Source organism: Topomyia yanbarensis, chromosome 2, assembly GCF_030247195.1.
Source record: "Topomyia yanbarensis strain Yona2022 chromosome 2, ASM3024719v1, whole genome shotgun sequence".
Taxonomy (NCBI): domain Eukaryota; kingdom Metazoa; phylum Arthropoda; class Insecta; order Diptera; family Culicidae; genus Topomyia; species Topomyia yanbarensis.
Window position 1 is genome coordinate 227,615,898 of NC_080671.1, and position 20,234 is coordinate 227,636,131.

General features: G+C 43.7%; 1 protein-coding gene across 17 annotated transcripts in view; it reads left to right on the top strand.

Moving 5' to 3' along the window:
• LOC131682950 (uncharacterized) overlaps positions 1–20,234 on the top strand; it is a 1,036,787-nt gene that overhangs the window by 511,863 nt on the left and 504,690 nt on the right. The window lies entirely within an intron of this gene.

Sequence of the window (20,234 nt, forward strand, 5' to 3'; positions counted from 1 at the left end):
GAACGGGATGTACGATGGGGTGTTAACGCTGCAGCTGCCTAGGAAAGTGAAAATCGTAGGTTTCGCGGACGACGTGTCACTAACGGTGATGGGTGAGACACTTGAAGAAGTGGAGGTGTCGGTGACGGAGACAATAGACGCGATCGAGAGCTGGATGAACGGGGTTAAGCTGCAAATAGCTCGCCACAAGACGGAGGTGTTGTTGGTCAGTAACTGCAGATCGGTCCAACGGATGCAGATCGACGTCGGAGGGCACGTGATTGCATCGAAACGTGCATTGAAGCAATTGGGAGTTATAATCGACGACCGGTTGAGCTTCAACAACCACGTTGATTACGCCTGTGGAAAGTCGGCGAAGGCAACGAACGCAATAGCGAGAATCATGCCAAACGTCGGCGGTCCGAGAAGCAGCACGAGACGTCTGCTATCTACTGTTTCGTCATCGATACTCCGATATGGGGTTCCTGCCTGGAGTGCTGCGCTGAAAACCAAGCGGAACCGTGAAAAGCTAAACAGGACATTCCGACTGATGGCCGTACGAGTCGCGAGTGCCTACAGAACAATATCGTCGGAGGCAGTATGCGTTATCGCCAGGATGATCCCCATCTGCATTACCCTGGCGGAGGACGTGGAATGCTATCAGCGGAGAAATGCACGTAACGCTAGGAGACAGGTTCGAGCGGACTCGTTGGCTAAATGGCAACAGGAGTGGGACAACGCGGAGAAAGGAAGGTGGACCCACCGACTCATCCCAAATTTATCGGCCTGGGTACATAGGAAGCATGGAGAGGTGAACTTCCATTTGACGCAGTTTTTGTCCGGGCACGGATGCTTCCGGAAGTACTTGCATCGGTTTGGACATGCTTCGTCACCCCTTTGCCCGGGTTGTGCGACCGTGCAGGAGACACCGGAACACGTGGTCTTCGAATGCCCTAGATTCGAAGAAGTTCGTAGGGGTATACCTGGTATGACAGCGGACAATATCGTCGAAGAGATGTGCCGTGACGAACATACCTGGGACGCTGTCAACAGAGTGGTCTCGAGCATACTCTCCGAGTTACAGAGGAAGTGGCGTAGAGACCAACAAGAAACCGCAAATCGGGTTTCGAGAGAAATTCCGCCGCCGGGGAACTCTCCAACTGTGTAGACTAGGTCCACCGCCGGGGACCAGTTGAGTAGTGCGTGATGTAGCACCGAGTTGGGTCGTCGGGGCGCCTGGGAACCGGACGTCAAGCTTCACCGGAATCGCTGAACCGACCTCGACATCCTTCCGGGTAGCTCGTGAGTAGGCTATATCCACCGCCGGGGATTGGACCGAGTAGACCGCGTCGCAGAGCTAGCAGTGGGTCGTTGGGGCGCCGGTGAACCGGAAGTTACGCTCCAACCGGAATCGCCGGATAGACCTCAGCACCTACTGTATGGCCCGTTGAGTAGGCTAGATCCACCGCCGGGGACTAGATCGAGTAGATCGGGCGAAACGGAACGAGAGGAAGCCAAAGAGCTCATGAAATTGTGGTGCTAAAACAAAAGAAGAATCGGTACCGGGGGAGCCTCCTTCGCCGGGGAACTCTCCGTCAGCGTAAGCTAGATCCACCGCCGGGGACTAGACTGAGTAGACCGCGACGAAATACCACCAGTCGCAGGTCGTCGGGGCACCAGCGAACCGGACGCTCTGCTCCACCGGAATCGCCGAACTGACCTCGACATCTGGTTGGTTGGCTCGGTTTCGGGAGAACTTCTCTCGCCGGGGAATTCTCCGTCGGAGTAGGCTAGGTCCATCGTCGGGGACTAGACCGAGTAGTTCGCGAACAAGTCTGGTGCTCAAAGAGTAAACGGCGTTGAATGGTGCGAGAAGGGAGTTGCGGTGCTAACCGGCACAAGCGAGCCGCAGGGCTCAGTGAATTAGACAGTCAGAAGTTTGCCGCTCAGACTGTACTCGTAGGGGAGGAGTACTAAGCCTCGACTCACAGCCAGCTTTCCGACTGCCATGCAGAGCTTGCCAGTCTGTGTGGATGGTAGAGAATTGGTGGTGTGTAGAGGAGTGGGGCTGTAACCCTACGGAAGAAACGAACTAGGAAGTAGTTGAATTAGAGTGCGTGCTATGCACATAAAAACCCCTCCCCGAAGTAATGCCGTAAGGTAGTGCCGGGGAGGAATCAGGTTCTGGGCAAGAGCAGTGGTTTTTAGCGGGTCGGGTGATGGCAGCCCAAACCCGTTCCCTGACAATGGGGTTTTGGTACATTTTTCCTCACTCAGGGTTTTTCTGAAAATTTTTTTACTGCTCTCAAAAAAAAAAAAAAAAAAAAAGAAAAAAAAACATACATACATACATACATACATACATACATACATACATACATACATACATACATACATACATACATACATACATACATACATACATACATACATACATACATACATACAAGAGGGCAGCAGGGACAGGAGGACAGAAGTTCAGGGGCTTAACGAAGCCCCCCCCCCCCCGGAGCTACTGCGAGCTGGGAAGTCTTGCTAGGATATGGTGGGGCAAGGCAATGTTGGGCTCTGCCAAACCTCTAGAAAAAGCCATGTAAATCCGAATGCAACTCCGACGAAGCGAGTCGGTGCCGCTTCCGCTAAGGTTTTACCCAAGACTTCAGCATAAAGCAGCCTTACCCAACGGGAGTGCCAACCGGCACATTAGGATCGACACCAGTAAGATCCTAATTACGGCATACTGGCGGCAGAACACGGATGTGAATAAGGATTTCATCGAAATTATCTACGGACCGACAGCCACGCCATTCTACTACCCTAGTAAGGATGGGTGACACTTCCCCGAAATGGCGAGTGGGCTAATGGTGCTGGCTGCCCCCCGTCCCAGTAAAACTTTGGTAGGTCTCCAAGTGCGTTCGAAACCCGCCACCTTAGCTGGTGCAAGTAGGCTAAGTTGAAGGCGCCCGACTAGCGCCGATCCGGCTCTGAACGCGGTACCCCATGAAGGACCGCGTCAACCCTTGCATGCGACCTCACTGCTCGCAAAGGTAACCATGGGATCATGTGAGGCGACTACTTATTACGAGCGTAGATAGCGGCTTGGAGTTGGGACTCAAAAAGCATGCAAGAAGACAAAATCAACAAAAACAACAAAAATTCTAACGGAGCAACTGTGGTGAACCCGTTTGCCAAAGGTGGGCTAGCGAGGTCACCGACCCAGCATAGAACAAGTGCAACCACAACAGCAGCAGTGAGAGCAGCCTAGCGAGTCCACACAGAGCACGAGCGGCAACAAACCAACTGGACGCCAAGGAAAGCTAGGATTTCAGGTGCGCACACCGAAACCAAGCGTTACCCAAGAAGATCAGCAGTCTGGGTTACCAAAAGTGACGAAGTTGAGGCAAAAAATTGATGAACTCTACGAATTCGTCAAAAGCAAGGGCAACGTGCACGGACATATCAAGGATCTAGTGATTACCATCAAATCCGCCGTAGCAGCAGCCGAATGCGAACATATGGCGTTACTAGAGCGAGCTGAAAACGCCGAAAATACGCTGAAGTCCACAGCGATAGAAGAAGCAGAAGCCTATGAGACACCGAAGGGCGGCCGGGATTCTCGTTCTGTGAAAAGAATAAGGGAAACGCCAGGAGAGGAGGAGGAACCGAAGAAGCCCAGAAAGGTCGGTGAAGGACAGCGAAAAAGCCGAAAATCGCAGAGTGAATGGCGTACCGTAGAAACCGCAGAAGAGAGGAAGAAAAAACAGAAATAAAAGGAGGAAAAGAAGAAAAAGAAGAAAGAAGACCTTTGGCCACGCCAGCAGAAGCAGAGGGGAGACGCTCTAGTCGTAAAAGTAAACGAAGGCGTGACGTACGCTGCGATCCTCAAAAGGGTGCGAGAGGACCCAGGGTTGAAGGAGCTGGGGAGAACGTTATAAGAACCAGGCGTACTCAGAAAGGCGAAATGCTGTTCGAGCTGAAGAAAGATCCATTGATCAAGAGCTCGGCCTACCGGGAACTTGTGACAGAAGCGGTGGAAGGAGAAGCGAATGTGAGAGTATTAGTTCAGGAAGCAGTAGTCGTGTGCAGGAATCTGGACGAGATCACAACGGAAGACGAAGTGAGAAGCGCGCTAATAGAGCAAGGAAACCTGGAGAGGGAGCAGATATCAATAAGATTGAGGAAGGCGTACAGTGGCACACAGACAGCAGTGATACGCTTATCGCCAACTGCAGCCAACAAGCTTATGTCGACTGGTAAGATCAAAATCAGGTGGTCGGTGTGCTCGTTGCGATTGATCCCTAGAGCCACTAAACAAATGGAGAGGTGTTTCAAATGCCTAGGTTTTGGCCATCAGGCAAGAAACTGTAGAGGCCCCGACAGATCTGATCTGTGCAGAAAATGTGGGGAGAAGGGACGCATTGCTAGAGACTGCACAAAGCAACCGAAGTGCTTTCTCTGCACAAACGAGGTCGAAAAAGACCACATGACGGGAGGCTTCTTATGCCCAGAGTACAAAAAGGCGAAGGCAGGCCAATAATGATGGAGGTTACCCAGCTCAATCTCAATCATTGTGACATTGCACAGCAACTGTTGTGGCAGTCAACAACAGAAATGAAGTGCGACGTTGCAATTATTGCAGAGTCGTATCGTGTCCCTCCCGATAACGGTAACTGGGTGGTGGATAGTGCAGGGATGGCGGCAATCCAAGTGATGGGCGGTTTCCCTGTTCAAGAAGTGGTGGATAGCACACACGTGATCGCCAGGATAAACGGCGTATTCGTGTGTAGCTGTTATGCTCCTCCACGGTGGACACCAGAGTAATACAACCGGATGCTGGACGCATTAACCGACTCGTTAGTCGGGCGAACGCCGGTTGTTATAGGAGGAGATTTCAACGCATGGGCCGTGAAGTGGGGTAGCAGGCTGACCAACGCACGAGGTTACAGCCTATTGGAAGCACTGGCGAAGCTGGAAGTAAAGCTGTGCAATGAAGGTTCCGCTAGCACATTCCGTAAAGACGGTCGGGAATCTATCATCGACGTAACATTCTGCAGCGCGTCGCTGATGGATGACATGAATTGGCGAGTTAGTGAGCAGTACACACATAGTGATCACCAAGGCATCCACTACACCATTGGTCGGCGAAATCGTACGGTGACGCAGAGAGTGAGGACTGGCGAGCGGAAGTGGAAAATAAAGGAATTCGACAAGGACCTTATTGTGGAAGCACTTCGTGCTGACAGCGCCACTCCAATTCCGCGTGCCGATGAGCTGTCGGAAACAATAGCTAGGGCATGCGATATAACAATGCCGAGGAAAATGGAGCCGAGGAACTACCGGCGTCCGGCGTACTGGTGGAACGAAAGGCTAAGCATCCTCCAGGCTACTTGCTTAAAAGCCAGAAGACGCATTCAGAGAGCAAGATCTGAGGCAGTCAGAGAAGAGTGTAAGGTAACATTCCGGGCGGCCAGGGCCGCTTTTAAACGTGAGATAGTGCTAAGCAAGTCCACCTGCTACAAGGTGCTGTGCAGAGAAGTAGACGCTAACCCCTGGGGCAATGCTTACCGTGTCGTTATGGCCAGGATCAAGGGCCCAATGACGCGAGTCGAAATGTGCGGCGACAAGCTGAAAATTATCGTGGAGGGCCTTTTCTCGAAGCACGACCCAACCGCATGGCCGCCTACACCGTACACTGATGCAGATGGTGGAAATGCAGGTGACAATTGGGTTTCCAACGACGAGCTCCTTATGGTGGCAAAAGGGCTGAAAGCGAAGAAAGCTCCCGGACCGGATGGTATCCCCAACGTGGCACTGAAGACTGCGATCCTGGCGTTTCCGGACATGGTCAGGATAGTCCTACAGAAATGCCTGGACGATGGCTACTTCCCGGATAGATGGAAGATCCAGAAGCTGGTGTTACTGCAAAAACCAGGGAAACCACCAGGAGATCCAGCATCGTATCGGCCTATATGCCTGCTGGATACTCTCGGTAAACTCCTAGAAAGAGTCATCCTCAACAGGCTGACGACCTACGCTGAAAATGAGAACGGACTATCGCAGGGACAGTTCGGGTTCCGGAAAGGAATATCGACGGTGGACGCAATCCGCATCGTCATCGCGAACGCGCAGAAAGCATTGAAGCAAAAGAGAAGGGGTAATCGCTACTGCGCCGTGGTAACGATAGACGTGAAGAACGCGTTCAACAGTGCTAGCTGGGGAGCCGTCGCCGTAGCGTTGCATAGAATGCGGGTTCCGGACTAGGTTCTGAAAAGTTACTTTCAGAACCGAGTACTGGTCTACGAAACGAACACGGGGCAGAGGTCGATTAGAGTAACGGCGGGAGTACCTCAGGGCTCCATACTCGGCCCAACGCTCTGGAATATTATGTACAACGGAGTGTTAACACTGGAACTGTCCAGGGGAGTAGAGATCGTCGGCTTTGCAGATGATGTTGTCCTGACGATAACGGGCGAGACCCTTGAGGAGGTGGAGATGCTGACGGCAGAGACAATAAGCATCGTGGAAACCTGGATGGTTAACGTCAGGTTGCAGCTGGCTCACCACAAGACTGAGGTAGTGCTGGTTAGCAATCGTAAGCAAATCCAGCGTCTCGAGATCAGTGTCGGGGGACAATCCATTCCATCGATGCGCGCGCTGAAGCACCTGGGTGTGATGGTTGACGATTAGTTGAATTACAACTGCCATGTCGACTATGTATGTGAGAAGGCTGCGAGGACAACTAGCGCATTGGCAAGTATCATGCCGAATCACGGAGGGGCAAGTGGCAGCACAAGACGTCTCCTGGCGAATGTCTCATCCTCAATCCTGAGATATGGCGTACCGGCCTGGGCTGCTGCGCTGAACTCAAAGCGGAACCGGACGAAGTTGACAAGCACTTTTCACCTAATGGCTGTTAGTGTCGCAAGTGCGTACAGAACGATATCGTCGGAGGCGGTATGCGTAATTGCCGGGATGATTCCCATCTGCATCACTCTGGCTGAGGACGTAGAATGCTACCAGCGGAGAAATGAACGTAATGCAAGGAGGCTGGTTCAAGCGGACTTGTTGGCTAAGTGGCAGCAAGAGTGGGATTACGCGGAGAAAGGAAGGTGGACCCACCGACTCATCCCTAATGTGTCTACTTGGGTACATAGGAAGCATGGAGAGGTGAACTTCCATCTGACGCAGTTTTTGTCCGGGCATGGATGCTTACAGAAATACCTACATCGGTTTGCACACGCTTCGTCACCCCTTTGCCCGGAGTGTGTGAACGTGCAAGAAACACCGGAACACGTGGTCTTCGAATGCCCCAGGTTCGAAGAAGTCCGAAGGGGTATGCCTGATATAACAGTGGATAATATCGTCGAAGAGATGTGCCGCAACGAGCATATCTGGGACGCTGTCAACAGAGTTGTTACGAGTATACTCTCCGAGCTGCAAAGGAAGTGGCGAAGGGACCAACAAAGTAACGACATTGGTTAGAACGCCGCAGTGGAACCACAAATAGGGTTTCGGGAGAAATTCCGCCGCCGGGAAACTCACCGACGGTGTAGACTTGGTCCACCGCCGGGGACCAGTTGAGTAGTACGCGATGTAGCACCGGGCTCGGGTCGTCGGGGCGCCAGCGAACCGGACGTCATGCTCCACCGGAATCGCCGGACTGACCTCGACACTCTACCGGGTAGCTCGTGAGTAGGCTAGATCCACCGTCGGGGATTAGACCGAGTAAACCGCGAATAGCCAGAAGTGGGTCGTTGGGGCGCCAGTGAACCGGAAGCTACGCTCTACCCGGAATCGCTGGATGGACCTCAGCATCTGCTGGCTGGCCGTTGAGTAGGCTAGGTCCACCGCCGGGGACCAGACCGAGTAGACGAGGCGGGGAGCTTAATGGCTCACAGAAACATACATCGGTATCGGGAGCGGTCTGCCGCCGGGGAATTCACGATAGGGCTGATTCGGCGCCGTGGACTACCCGACAGAATCGTGACGAAAAGGGGAGCTAATTGGCTCACGAAACGAACACCGGTAACGAAAGAAATTCCGTTGTCGGGGAACTCTCAATCGCAGGATAAGCGGTAAAGCTGGAAGATTTTAGTAGAGCTAAATGGCTCAAGAAAGCGGGTATCGGTGTCGGGGGAAATTCCTCCGTCGGGGAACCATAGGTCGGAGTAGGATGAGTTCACCGTTGAGCACTATCCAAGCGGATCGTGATGAGGCCGGGAGCTGAATGACTCACGGAAACATGAGCTGAATGGCTCAGGGAATCAGCACCTAAACGGCTCACCACAGGGACGAGAAATAAGCGGCGACGTAATGGATGGAGACAAGAAGCAGGAGAGGAACCGAGAGTTAAATCAAAGCTCATAGGTCGTGTCACTCCATGAACCAAGCGAGGCTCTGAGATAGAGCAGCAAAAAGAGGTGCGACCAAAGCGCAACGAACCCCCCCCCCCCACGAAGTAATACGATGACTTAGTTCCGTGGGGAAGAAGGGCGTAAAAAGTAAGGAATGTTTTTAGTGGTTAGGCACGAACGTGAGTCGTGAGTCCCACACAGTGCCAATACACTACAGGCCAGGCTTTTGAAGCTTTTTTAACCTTACTATAAAAAAACCTGTTTTAATCCACCTAGAGGTGCAATTGTGCCTTTCTCATTTCTACAAACTATGATTCAATAGCTGGTTCGTACAATACAACATCATGGAAATGTCATTCATTCTTATTACAATTGGTAAGTATATATGAGCACGTTTTTGCATTCATTGCAGTATCGGTTTGAATCGGAGTTTTCTATGTGATCGCACTCCACAACCCCTAACTCCGGAGCCGGAAGTCGGATGGAGATGGAATTTAATATCAGTTTCCGACGACGCAACACCTTTTATTTGAGACTAAGTTGATCAAATCGGTATAACCATTTTCGAGAAACCAATATAACCGTTATTCTGAATTTGGATGCTTCCGGATCCGTCGATGGTGGCCAGTGTGGCCAAAGAGACTTTGAATGACTGTTGGTGACCTAGATCTACAAATTCAACAGTTGTGTTTACATTTTGGAAAAAAATTCACCTTTTTACATTCATCGCAGAATTCGTTAGAATCGGGATTTGCTGCGTGATCGTACGTATCACCCTGTAATTCAGGAACCAGAACTTGGATCCACACAAAATTCAACAGCAGCTGATGGACCTTTCATTTAAAATCAAGTTTGCCAAATCGGCTCAGAAAATTCCGAGAAACCGATGTGGACAAATCAACAAATTTTGTTTTTTAACCATACTCTTCAACTCGTAAACCGGAACAAGATGTCGGTTGAAAATGAAATTCAATAGCAACCTATGGGAATATTATACCTTTCATTTGAATCTTAGTTTGTAAAAATCGGTTCAGCCATCTCCGAGAAACTGATGTGGACATTTTGTTTACAAATCCGCACATACACACATACATACATACACACATACATGCACACAGGCATTTTGCGATCTCGGCGAACTGAGTCGAATGTTATATGAGACTCGGCCCTCCGGGCCTCGGTTAGAAAGTCGGTTTTTGAAGCAATTGCATAACCTTTCTATATGAGAAAGGCAAAAGAATAATATTTAATTAGCTTAATCAGCATGAGATCAATGTTATCTTCATGTGATTATATTTTGAAATGTTGGTGGAATGGGTTTGAAAGTGGAGGGAATGGGGGGTTGTAGAGTGGGAGTGGAGGATACGTCAGAAATCCTTCATCTTTTTTCGGTATACGGGGTGGATGAAGGAAATGCGGACGTGAGGGTGGTCCAAGGGGAGGGGAGTGATGAAGGAGGGAGGTGTAAGGGCAAGGCAAAGGGGGGAGGTGCGGTGACGCAATACTCAGCTGCATATTTTGTCTTCCATTTGAGACTTGGTTTGAGAAAATCGGTTAAGTCATCACCGAAGAACCGATGTGACTTTAATTGTGGAATATGCCCGGAATTCCGGAATCGTCGATAGTGGACAATATATTCAAAGAATGTTTGATTGGCAATCAGTGATCTAGATCTGCGATTAGAAGTAATTTGGTGACCATTTCAATAGTTTTTAGCTTCTGAGGTATTACGATTGTACCGATTTATATGAGAAATTCCAGTGTATCCTTACTAACATCCCTGTAACTCCGGAACCAAGAGTCAGAACCGTGAATGAAATTCAGCAGCAGTCAATGGTATTACTGTCTCTTTCATTTGAAATAAAGTTTGTAAAAATCGGTAAAGAATTCGTTGAGGAATGGGTGTGATATTAGCTTAGGAACTTGGAGGGTTCCCCGGGGGAATCATGAACCGTTATAGGTGGCCAATGTGGTCAAAGCTGCTTTGATTGATTATTAGTGATCCAGACCCACAAACTAGAGCAATGTTACATCAATTTTAATATGTTTTACATCATTTGAACATCATGGTGGTACCAATTTATATGGGAATTTGCTATGTGACCGCACTCTTCAACCCGTAACTCCGGAACCAGAAGTCGGATCAACTAAAAATTCAATAGCAGCTTATGGGAGCGTTATACCTTTCAGATGAAACTAAGTTTGCGAAAATCGGTTCAGCCATCTCTGAGAAAATTGTGTGAGTTTAAATGACACACACACACACATACACACATACACACACATACATACACACACAGACATTTGCCGATCTCGACGAACTGAATCGAATGGTGTATGACACTCGGCCCTCCGGGTCTCGGTTAAAAAGTCGATTTTTACAGTGATTGCATAGCCTTCCTATATATAAGAAAGGCAAAAAGGTGCGAAATCGGCAATCCCAAAAAGTCGATTTTTATAAAAAAAATTTTTCGTGATAACATAAAATCTCGACGTTTCATGCATTTTTAAGATGTTTGACATCAAACATACGAATTCGATTTCTGAAATTTCATGGGGTCCCCCCTTTGAAAAAAATGTTGACTTCCGGCTTATATGGGAATTTCGTATGTGACCGGACGGTTCAGTCTATATTTCCGGAACCACATAAGCGATCCGTGCGAAAATTTTATAGGCATCTGTGGGGATAATATAGCTATTATTTGGGACTAAGTTTGTTAAAATCGGCCCAACCATTTCCGAGAAACTGATATGAGTTTGCTAGTTTTAAAGATGGCCGCTCTTCCCGGGCACTTCCGGAACCGTCTATGGTGGTCAATGTAGTCAACGAAAGTTTGTTTGGTCGTTGGTGACCTAGAACTACAATTTTAAGTTATTTGAGAGACATTTTAGCGAAATTTTTACCTGTTTTGCTTTCATCGGAGTATCGGTTTGAATCACAATTTGCTATGTGATCGCACGCCGCAACCCGTAACTCCGGAACCGGAAGTCGGTTCGGGATAAAATTTAATAGCCATTTACGGGGACGCAATATCTTTCATTTGACACTTAGTTTGGTTGATTCGGTTCAGCCATCTCCGAGAACCCGATGTGACTGTTATTCTGAATTTGGATACTTCTGCCGGGGCTTCCGAAACCGATGACGGTGGCCAATGTGACCAAAAAGACTTTGAATTGCTGTTAGTGACCTAGTACTACAAATCGAAGCAGTTGTGGTAACATTTTGGAAAATTTTTCACTATTATACATTCATTGCAGAATTTATTAAAATCGACATTTTCTACGTGATCGTGCTCATCACCCTGTAATTCCGGAACCGGAAGTCGGATCCATTAGAAGTAATAGCAACGTTGCACCTTTCATTTGGGACTAAGTTTGTGAAAATCGACTAAGCCATCTCTGAGAAAAGTGAATGAGATTGTGTTCGCGTACACACACAGACGCACATACATACACATACATACACACAGACATTTGCCGAACTCGACGAGCTGAATCGAATGGTATATATCACTCGGCCCTCCGTGCTTCCGTTAAAAAGTCGGTTTTCAGAGCAATTGCAATAGCTTTCTATTGAGAAAGTCAAAAAGGCATATGCAACATGGTTAAAAGACATGGCTCTGCAAATGCCAAAAGTATAATAAGACTAATAAAAGCGCGTCTGTTAGTAAACATTGAAAAACTAAAGCGTGCAAAGTAGCCCAACATATCCAAAGTAGTCCCGCACGACGGTATTTACTTTCTTTGATGTGAGATACGATAGATACATAGGGAATGTACCGTGAAAATATTTTATAGATTTATATTACCGAATTAAATGGTCCCATTTGTTCTCGTAGCGATATGCAAAAAGGAAAGAATTAAAACAGTTCTTATTACAGTTCTGTTTCTAATTCGCATAAACAGATTTAGTCTGAATATGCGATTTGAACCGATCCAATTTATCCAAACGCGCTCTACTGTAACCCTTTGATATGCAATTGAAATCAAGCGTGTAGAGAGAAGGAAAAAACGATAAAATCGAAAATGCGGGTGGATATAATTCGACGGTGCTTGTCTTTCCTACCTGTTATAACTGGCTTATTTATTGTCATCTTTATTGCGAGTAAGACTATCAGCACCGGGCGTGGGTATAAGCAATTTACTAACCGTCATCATAACACGACACCGCACCGGCGGTTGGTAAACAGGTTGGGAAATGGAAACTTATCGTTTCGGTTTACAGCGAGTGTCTATATTTGGTAACTTCTTCCAACCGACGCCAATGTTGCTATTCGCAGAAAGTAGGCAAAACAAAGGAAAATGTAAAAAATAGGATCTCGCGATAAATGTTATGCAGAAGTGTTCTGCGTGAATTTTGATTCGACTCGTGAAAGATTTTTATTTTAAATAAAATTATGGATTGAGCTCAATAAATAAAACTATAGGTTGTGAGACAATAAATTATTTGATTGAATTCAATAACATTTTTTTAAAGTTTACAGAAATTAAAATAATTATTGAAATTAAAAGTTTATTGTAACTTTAATGAAAATATACTTTCAAACCTCGATTCACACCAATTATTTTGTCCTTTCATACAATGAACAGTATTTGTTTGTATTCAATTACCCACAGTTTTGATTATGCTGTATGTTGTCTGCGTGGAAGTAAAAATTAGTGCATCTAAGCAGCTTGGATTGAACTGGAAGATGTAGCATTATGTCAACCTGGGCATGATGTGTCGCAGGATCCGATTGATGGGATGCTAGCAAGAGGCTGAATTTCATTGGCTTTGAAGCTTGTAAAAGCCCGAAAATTTTTATATGTGGAGGCCAATACGAAAGCTAATGATAGTGTCCAACGAAAATCGCAGCGAACAAATGGTGATGATTGTGGGGACTGTGGAAACTAAGATTCGAGAAGAAAGAAAATGCGTGTATTTTTCTCGCGCGAAGTTTTTAATTCAGGACCAGTAGTAAAAAGAAGAACACAACAATAATGGTTTATCACACACTCTGCAGCGCTTAGTTCAAAAACGCTGGATTTAATTGCTAATAGGTACGCATGGCAGGACACAGATCATACCTGTTACATCATCACCATCTCATTTCATCCGGTGGTTCATCATATTTTCAAGGGATAATATTGTGTTGTGGTGTACAGTCGTGATTCGCTGGTTGGACACTTTTTAACTGGACCGCTTTTTAGTTGAACCTCCGCTAGTTGGACAATTGTCCAACTAAAAAGCTCGTGCCAAATTTACTTTGACAATCAATCTGACAATATTTAGACATAAGAACAGATGCATTCACACTGCCAACATCTTCTTTATAGAGTTTTTGGCATTTGTCAGTCGGTCCAGCTAGCGAACCAAATTCGTTAGTAGGACAAGGCTGTGGCCCAACCAGCGAATCACGACTGTATACTACCCAAGATCGCTTATTTGCCCCGTTTTCTATGGGATTTCCTATCTTCATGGGACTGACTTGCAATCATAGGCAGTATAGTGAAATGCATGAACGTGAATGCACTTGGAATTCAATTCACTTAGTCTGTAAATAAGGGGAGGGCGGGAGTAGACGGGGTTGGGTGGTTGTACTTAACTTATAAAAATGATATTTTAATACATTTCAACATTTCTAATATTGTTCTTAGAAACAGTAACACGAAATGTTAATTAACTATATAATTTATTGTTGGACAATGAAATTGCTTGTTTCAAGACGTTTATTATAAATTTACTAGAAGTATTCCTCGTCGAACAATGTGGAAATGTCCTATAATTCTAGGATAGCCACTTTTGTTAATTCGTTGCAATAGTTTTTGACTTACTCCGACAATTTTATGCAAACTGTGGATACATGAATGTGGACTTGATGACCAATTTGGTAAGCAGCGAAATTTGGCACTACCCCGCAGGACTGTTGTTTGAAAGCAAGATTCCGTGTTGAATTTGCTATACTGATAAATTGGAATCAAATTTATAATTTTTGAGCAATAACTCATTATTTGATTCCATCTTTGGAATTACCGTATCGACGACAAAATGTTGAATTCAGTTAATATATATCTGTATTAACTTGCCACAAATTCCTGTGTACTAATTTGCTCCAGGGTACGCACTTAATGTTTATTTCTTGAAGTAGATGTAGTTGTAGTTAGTATTTCAGCTCCAGCGATACAACCGATTGTAATTAGAATTAGTTGTGTTATTGGCGCCGGAATACTACACAGTTAAGCTTTTTCGGGAAATCGGCCGGAATACGAATTAGAACCAACCAGAATTTCCGATTGTACTTTACTTTACCCATAGGTGCACGCAAAGTTCATATATCGATTACTAGAAGCCTATTGGCCGATAGTAGCGCCGGCTAGCGGCTACTTGTTGCCAAAGTCCTTGTTTATGATATAAAGGCTCGCACAGAGTGAACCCAAATCTACCTATCGAACAGTCAGATGGCTAGCTATCGTGCAAAGTAAACAAATATTCTTCTTTCAGAGAACAAGCAAGAAATGTATTAGTTAGTTAATATCATGGCGAAATATTTCAATCGTCGAAACAAGACACTGTATTCAGTTTATTATGCTTTTTTTGTAACAATGTAAAATAAATTACATGGAATAGTATCAAGAATAAAGTGCTATAAGCCACGAAACAGTGAGCTTTCAATTCACTCCATATTAATTTATTGTGTAACTCGGTTGAAGTCACTCAAAATTACAGCAAAAATTATGGGTGCCAGAAACAAAGAAGATGGCATCATTTTAGGCAGCGTTGCGTATTCCTCTGTACGAGACTCTATAATACCACAGACACTAATTGTTGTTTGCTTAAAAATGATAGTTATATGTTTTACATACAATCTGAATTGGATGTCATTTATTAATAGCAAAAGTAAAATTACTTTTGGTATGGGTCAAAATCCACATTGAGGGGAAATTCCGGAGAAACTATTGTTGGTTCAGCGCAATTCACAGCAGTACGAAAGAGTTGACGATACTCCTTTTGTTCACGAGCACTAGATGTATTTGGTGAATATTGGTTTGGAACTTCCTCTCAACGTGAATTTTGATAATTGTCTTTTAAGCACAAATCTCCGATCAACATGGGGAACGTGCTATTTGAACCAGTCGCTACTGATTCCTGATTATAGTTCTAGGTTATAGTTAGATGAGATATGATTACTATTATGACGTGCTCCGTGTATCAACCTAGGAAAACAACGCATTTTACGCAAGTTAATATTATTATTGAAGCCACACATAAAATACTATCACTTAATTATTTTTTTTTACTGTATGCTGTTCTGCCCAAGTTGTACAGTAATGTTTTCATTTCGAATGGTTATAGTCCAGCGTACCAAGTAGTCATGAATAAGCCGACTATTCTGCGATTCAAAATTGCCTTTGAATATACTTAAAACCCAGATATGTTTACCCGGCTATGCTGTCTACAATATGACCACAGCTGATGGACATTTGGGCTACAAAATTTATGTAAAAATCAGTGTAAACGTCTATTACCTGGGGTATGGCAGTATTCTCACATACATTAACGCGCAATTTTTCTCCCATCCGAATATATTTGACTGCAGCGTCTGAAGGACGTACGTCAGATGGCTTCCGTATAATTTGGTAAAACCACAGATAACAGACGTTTAGGCTAGAACAAAATTTCTTCAAAAACCTGTGTAAACTTTCAAATTGATAAACGTTGGAAATCCGTGTTTCACTATTGCCATCTGCGCAACTGTTTACTATACGTGTTTAACAGCTGCACTCTAACTGCATTACATCGATCATTGCGCCATCTACAAACGTTTGCCAAACGTGTTTCAGACGTCTGATTTATTCGGAATCTCAGTAGCGGGTATTTACACACGATTCAAATCGAGCCTAAACGTCTGTTATCTGTGGTAAAACCCAACTTTCTCTGGCTTTTCAATATAGTATTAGCTCCTCTTCAAAGGCTTCGAAATACATAAAAACGAAAGCGTATTCGAAACTGATCGTATAAACTGTTTCCGCAAAACAATGGTTGAGTGGTCGTAAAGGTTCCTTCTCCGCAAGTTTGTTTGTAATATCTAGCATGAGCTCCTTTTCATTACACTCCTGATTCAGAGCGGCCGTAGTATGTGCTTCAGACAATAACTTCTGGGTAAACATTAGTTATTAGAATTCGTTGTCCGTTCCGAACCCATAACATTTCTTAGAATTTTTATTACATAGAGAATTTTAGCATATTGTCTTATTCAATTCAATAATACAATGTTTATTGCTTCAAACGGCAAAATTAATGGTATGAGCATTTTTTTCATTGAAACAATAATTAACTTTTAATCTCAATAAACATTTCCAGTTTGAATAATTTTACGATTATTGCAATAAAATATTTTTAGAAAAGAGAACGATGTTTGTTACTGAAATGGTTTTATTGAATTCAATAAATAAATGTATTTTCTTTCTAGCAATATTTTTTTCACTGAGTAAAGTCCATATCATTAAAAAACGATTATTTTATTGCATGATTGCAAAAAAGTGTAACGTAACTATAATAACAACTACCGGTGTAAAAACAGATTATTATTTTGGCAACCTATTTACCAACGACCGGTGCGAAAACGGGTGTCTAAATAAAATATTATCGTTTAGCGTAATCAAAATACACACGCATTTGCTTACGCACCGGTGCTGATAGTCTAAAGAGAGTCATATTTATCTAGAGGAGAGGATTGAAAATAACTAAATGTGCGCAAGAAGACATGACAAATTTTGACATATTTTTTCCATAATTGGCTAAAACGTAATTTTGCCATTTTGCAAATAATGGTGCATACTATCGAGAACGTTATGGAGTTGTATTGTTAGGCGCTAGCCACTCCAAGGACTGAGAGACCTTCTCTAACATTATATTTAGTAGTCCGACAGTTCAGCCAAATCTGATTGTTTCAAATTAAATCAAATGCTTATTGAAAAATAGTGGAAGTTTACCTCTTTTGAAATGTTTGTATTAGTTGCTCTTCTGCAGCACATGAAAAATGCCAAATACAATTATTTACTTGCTTCAGATAATTATATTGTCCTTGGAATAGAAATCTGACATTTTAGCCTGGTGAGGCTTATTAATCATCCTACTTAACTACTTCACTAACCATGCATATAATATTTGGCGGATCTACTTTGCTGAAAATGAAGCAATTCAAATTATCAGCACGATCAAACCTAAAATACCCAAAGTTCTGTAATTGAGCTTAGAATTTGACAATTTCAAAAGCTGATTTTCAGCGAAGTAAATCTGTCAAATGGGTTAAATTCAAATTAGCTTTCAACATCTCAGATTGCTAAAGCGTTGAACTGAACGCTTCTGAATTTTGCACAGTTCTGCTTCCTTCACATCATTGCCCAGGCAACTACAAGAGCTTTTTGAAAAATGCTTAATATTATTAGTTTTACAATAGCATGTTTATCGTTTTTTGCACTAATCGAACTTTGGCTTTAAAGTGCTACAAAAAATTTGAAAATTGACCAAAAAAGCTCCCTTAGTTATTTGTGAAATGAAGTGAAAAAAACTGTGCAAATGTCTTAACGATTGGTCCAGTAGATTTTGAGTTATGATGTACACCGCAAAAGTATCAAATTTTTTGTCGATAATACCTTACATAACCCCCCTTAAATTCCGACACGATTTAGACGTTTCTTCCGTATTCAACTTTTTGCGTCATTTTGCCAAGTCACCTGTCCAGTCTCAACTTTCACAACTCTTTCATACCCTCTGCATATCTGTTCTATCACTAAGAATTAAACGACAATTTGTTTTACAGTGGAAATGATAATCTTCCAAGATCTGATAGAAAATAATAAATGGTAAAACAATATAAGCAAGCTTCGATGTCATTTAAATAACGATAAAAATGAGAACATTTGTAGCAGATTGTTTGCCGTCTTATTTAAAGTGTTACTTAGGTTATATGACTTGGCTTTATTTACAAACTTTTATTTAATCTTAGTTTGAACTTTTTCGAAAGCAGTAAAAATATAAGTAAACTTCCACTTGCTTCTTGTGTACTTTGTGAGAAGATATAACTAGAAAAGGGTACGCTCATTTTGATAGCCATAGGTATACTAACAAACGAAAACAATTTTTATTGTATGCAGCGATGCATCCAATTATAAAATTTCGTTCGACGGTTTGTTTCAAAATGATTCGACTTCTACTAACCTGCAATATAACTCTTCGACGTGGCGTTTTGAAATGAGTGTGTAGCACCTTATAGATAGGACGATAAAGAATACTGAAAAATGGCATTTAAAACTCAATTATACCTATATTTGTACGGGATAAAACTTGCTAATTTGCCCTCATATGGTTTGTGTGCAACATGAGCCATAATATTGCAAAAAAGGGAGAAAAGTTGATTCAAATTATTGGGATATGGTTACCTTTTACACTGTTTTCATTTGGATTCAGGATGCAGCAATTTCTACAATGACAGGTACTAACGTCTTAGACCGGCCTAAAATCAAAGATAATACCGTGTGGCGGTACCAACTAGCTTCAAGCTTACCGCTTAAACTAACACCGTTAGTTAAACGTTGAGGTCTGAGGACCAAACTGTTCTGGAGCGCGTATGCTGTGTTCGGCGTGACTAATTAAATATGGGTCAATATTTATTTGTCGCGAACGGTCGAACTATTAATCGATCGGTTCATGGTAATGCGTAGAACCTCGATGTTGCTTCTTCGCGTCAACAAATGATTGTAGCCACTGAAATAAACTTCAAAGATGATAGGCACGTCTTTTGACTGGTGCCCTACAACTCACTTACTCGATTCGAGTCACTACAGTCATCAACGGTTAAAGTTTGAATGTTGAATCGTATCTTTATTTTTCGGTAAATGACTCAAATACTATCGTCGAGAATGGCGCGCAAGCAAGCATTGTGAAGGTCACGTGGTGCGAGACCCAAAAGCCGGCAGCGTACAGTTTAGTGTACGCTGGTTTTTCCAAACATCCAAACAAGCGAAAAAAGGTCTTGCCTGATTCATTATTTTATGTACTGTTTAAACCCAGTGCCCTTTATGGAGAGCCGCAGATACGCAAATAGTTAAAGACGTAATCGTACCGTCTATGCTACACATGCAGACAGCATGTTACTGTAAGAAGAGCCGAGATAATGAATGTGAGGAATGCGTACAGCACACAACACAGAGCTTAGTGACGCTATTACAGTAATGCTCGTTACTCGTTTTATTTTCTGATCAACAAAAATAAATTGTCTGTTCAAAGTAAAGCGGATTTTTTTCCTTTCTGTTTGGAAAGATTTTGTTGCCAATTCTGAGTGAATAAAACAATTCCATGGATAGTACTACAATTCTACACTTACAAATCTTCTTCAAAATGGAAAGTGTGGCATTTTTCAATTCTATTTCTAAGGAGCGAACCTTTGGGATCTAAAAGTTAAATCAGCTAATAGGGGAATTATGATTAAAACCGACACCTTAAGCTTAACAATTTTTCTGGGTTACCACAATACCAATAACATTATAGTTTCTACGCAGAATTCTTCTTCAGAAAATCCCTAACAAGGCTAAATTTTGTCAGCGCTGCAAAAAAAAATATTTCATTAAAAATTATTGGTTGCAAAACTCGGAAAACAAAGTGACTTCATCTAAGCACTGAGGGTAACACCGACACCCCATAGAGGTAAGATCGACACCCCCTTTAATTTATTTTCCCTCTACTTTTTACCTAAAAATGTGTTAGATGCGTGAGTAATAAAGTGTGAGTATGTGTGATGCACACATGTGCTTTTTGTAGCTTCATCATGTAGTGAGGAGGGTAAGAGGGTAACAGAGGTATCTTGGCCACCCCACATATTTTGGCCCGCCCAACCTCTTTTTTATGTTTATTAAACGAAT